Here is a 4,004-nt window from a genome sequence, read left to right on the forward strand (position 1 = left end):
CATGGACTGAGACAACAAACAGATCTGTCCTGATGAAGATGAAACCAGGCTATTCCTTGGAGGAAGGATTTTAAAACTCTATCTCATGTATTTAGGGTACATGGCCAGGAGAGACCGGTCCTTGAAGAGGGACATCATGTTTGAAAGGGTGGTAAGGTAGTACAAGAGAGGAAGATGAGATGGATTGACTCAGTGACTGGAGCAATGGGGTTAGGTTTGTTGGAGACAACGAATTTAGGTCACGATAGGGCAGCTTTCAGAGCTAATGTACATAGTGTCACTATGAGTTGGAGATGACTCAATGGCACATAACAACAACAAATAACAAAAAACTTGCCATTTCAGCCATTTTAAGTCTACAGTTCAATGACATTAACTACACTCAGAATGTCATATAACTATTGCCACTATTTTCAAATATTATACATCTTCCTAAGCAGAAATTTAAAGACCCTAGTGGAATAAACTGGTAACCTAGTGGCAAGAAGCTGCATTACAATCCCGAAGGCACATGGTTCAAATCCCACCAGTTGTTCTGCAGGAGAATGATGGGCAATCTCCTCCTGTGCAATTAACTGCCTCTGTAAGCTTCCTGGAGTGTCAGCTGTGGGTTGGTTTTGGCTCAATGGTACACAGCAACAGTGAAATAGTAGGAAAGTCTGGTGGCCTCCTGGCAAGAAGCTACACTGAAGTCCTAAAGGCATACAGTTCAAGGCCACCAGCGCAGGAGAAGGATGGGCAATCTCCTCCCATGCTGTTAACTGCCTCTAAAAACCCACCGAAGGTCAGCTATGGGTCTGTTCTGACTAGATGGTACACACAACAACAATAACAAAAACAGTGGAACAGTGTGCAGTCTATCCAGCTACTAACTGTAAGTTTAAATCTATCAGCTGCTCCAAAAGACAAAGATCAGAATTTTTCTCGCACTGTAATTTGCAGCTTCAGAAGCCTTAATGAGTGACATCAGCAGATGTTCATGGCATCTGTCTAGAGAGAGATTTTCTAAACTAGTTGTGCTACCAATGCAAGGTCAGGTAGTTTTAGACAACAGACTGCTCTGCATGAGAAGGATGGGCAGACTCCTCTTGTGCAATTAACTGCCTCTGAAAACCCACCAGAGGGTCAGGTGTGGGTCAGTTCTGACTCTGTGGGACACAACAACAACATTGGGTAATAACCTAATGATACTGGGATTCTGAGATGAAAGGAATGTTTTATCTCTTCCAGAATAGTGTGTGAATACCTCCATGGCAGAAGAAAGAGTGGGTGGTGATAGGACAAATGGCCACAGGTTATTAGTGTAATTGTTATGTGCTGTTGTGTCGAGACTGAGTCATAGCTGTCCCTCCAGTAGGTTTTCAGAGGCAGTAAGTCACCTGGGAGTAGGTGGCACATCCTACTTCCACATAGCAGCTGGCAGATTAAAAAATAGAGTCTGCCTTAAAGATAAGAATATCATAAAAGTTTAAGCCAATGAAAGACTTTTTTAAAAATTTGCTGATGTGCTTATGTGGCATGGCTCATGTGAAACAAGGGCAAACATACATTAATAATCAGAATATGGGCTTTTGCCGTAAAGTGCCCTTGGCGAACCCACATGGATCACTTGACAGAGCAACTTTCTGGTAAAAAAACAAACAAAAAATAAAATTTAAAAAAAAAAAAACCAACCTAAAAAACAAAACCAAAAACGAAAATCATGACATTTGTAGCTGGGCAAACGAGATTTTTTCCTATGGGCAAATGTGGGAGCTTGAACTGCTCAGCAGCGTAACTGAAAAACAAAAGCAGCATCTTTGAGATTTTGGTGAAGAGCATCCCTTCTGTAACAGGGTTGTGAGAAAAGAAGTAAAACCACAGACATGCCATCTCATAGAGAGTTCAGATACTTCTGATTCTGAAAGTGGAGCAGAGAGTGAACCAGAAGAAGTTTCTGATTACTACAGACTATTTGCTTTGCTAAACAAGGTTTCTGAGGAAGAAGAAGATCAGGTGGAGGAAGGGGCAGAAATTGCAGATGAAGAACCAGAAGTGGATGGTGAAGATGATGATAGTGATGCCAGTGTGGAAGAAGAGACTGCAGAGTCTGCTGAAATGCAGGAAAATGCGGTCTTACATGTGAGTCCTCAAGAAAAAGATGGGGAAAGGCCGCCTGGAACATCCCGGTAAGAATCGCCTGAAGAGTTCTCAGATGCAAAACATGAATCACTGCCCAGCCTGGAAGCTGATTTTCTAGAAGATGAGAGTGGAGCCTCTTCTTTGCAAGTATCTCAAGATCCATTCCTTCAGCACATGGACAAAGAACTGAGAGAAAAGGTAATTCAGGCTGTTGCCACAAATCCTAAAACTACCAGCCAACTAAAATGGCCTGCCCTGGGCCAGCTTGTGTTTTGTGGTTTATTGGGGTTTTTTTTTTCCTTCTTCTTCTAAATTTCAGAAGTTGGAGACATTTAAAGTATGTAAGGACATACTTTATGTATGTAAAGTCACTTCATACTTTATGTATGTAAAGTCACTTCATCTCCAGAAGCTACTGGAATCCACCTGCACCAAGGCCAACAGCTGTTTCAAGTCTGGCACCCCCAAATCAAGGAACACCCTCACTGCACTTCAGAAAGAACTCTTTTTAATTGTGAATTCTTACTGGGAACTATTCTAACCCAGAGAGGACTGCCCTGGTGAGTGGTGAAGATATCCGCCCTGTGTACTGCCTACACGCCATAAATCACATCCTCAGAGCCAGTACTCAGGTACTTAGTAACAATAGCAGGTGCAGAAGCCAGAAATTTGGGGTGGATGATGATGAGTTCAGAGATCAAAGGCTTACAAAGCCCCTACCTAGTGCTGATAGTGGTGCCTTTCTGGGAAGCTGCTTTAGGAGTGGTACAGCTCTTGATGAGCCTTTTTGAGGGTGAAAGCAAGAAAAACAAAACAATACAAAACACCTGTGAGTAACAAGACATTTAAAGGAGAGTGTGGATCACATCAGGATCAGGGAAGGTGCATGTCAGGGGTGCATCCTAGCTTCATGCCTTTTTAATTTATATGCAAAACAGATCATCCAGGAAGCTGGACATTATGAGGAGGAATGTGGCATCAGGATTGGAGGAACATTCATCAACAACCTGTGTTATGCAGATGACACAACCTTGCTTGATGAAGAGGACATGAGGTATATGCTGCAGAAGGTGGGACTGTAGTCTTCAAAAAGGATCAAAGTTCAACATCAATAAAACAAAAATTCTCACCATTGTACCTACTGGCAGCTCATGATGAATGGAGAAGAGATCGAGAGAGTGTTGATAACTTCAGCCTGCTTGGTTCCACAGTCAACACTATTGGCACCAACAGTCAAGAAATCAAAAGGTGTATTGCGTTGCAAAGACTGCTGTCAGGGACCGCTCTTGAATTACTGAAGAGCAACGATGTCGGTCTGGTGACTAAAGTGTGCCTGATCCAGGCCATGGTCTTCACAATTATTTGCTATGCATCAGAGAGCTGGACAATAACTAAGGATGATAGAAGAAGGAACAATGCCTTTGATTGTGGTGCTGGAAAAGAGTGTTGAACATACTGTTGACTCCAGCAGAACAAACAGGCTTGGCCTGAAGAGGGTGAAACCAAGTTGCTCTCTGGTACTTAACAACAACAACAACAACATGTCACTATTACCTGATAATATGTATTTTTTTCAGGTTGTGTATTTCTGAGAAGTTTAATGTAAACTTTATTTTGATAAGTCACATCTTGCAGAGTCATGATGGGACTAAAAAGACTGAAAAGTTAGCTGAAGAATATGGAATGTATGAAATCTGGATGTAGGAAAATTGGAAGTTGTCAAGACTTAAACAAAATGCTTAGTCATTAATAAACTGAAATAGATCTGACTATTTTGAGTTAGAAAACTGTTAGATCAATATGTAAGAGTGTAAAATTGAGAAGATATGGCATATTCAAAAGGACATTTTAAGATCTGTCTTAAAGTACAATGCTCTGAGAGG

The 4,004-nt window shown here is 41.6% G+C and overlaps 1 pseudogene; it reads left to right on the top strand.

Moving 5' to 3' along the window:
- The first annotated feature begins 1,746 nt into the window (after positions 1–1,746).
- Positions 1,747–2,958, top strand: LOC102865046 (annotated as a pseudogene).
- Positions 2,959–4,004: the final 1,046 nt, after the last annotated feature.

The sequence above is a fragment of the Elephantulus edwardii genome, unplaced genomic scaffold (genome assembly GCF_000299155.1).
Source record: "Elephantulus edwardii isolate Elephantulus edwardi_28Jun2011 unplaced genomic scaffold, EleEdw1.0 scaffold00172, whole genome shotgun sequence".
Lineage (NCBI taxonomy): Eukaryota > Metazoa > Chordata > Mammalia > Macroscelidea > Macroscelididae > Elephantulus > Elephantulus edwardii.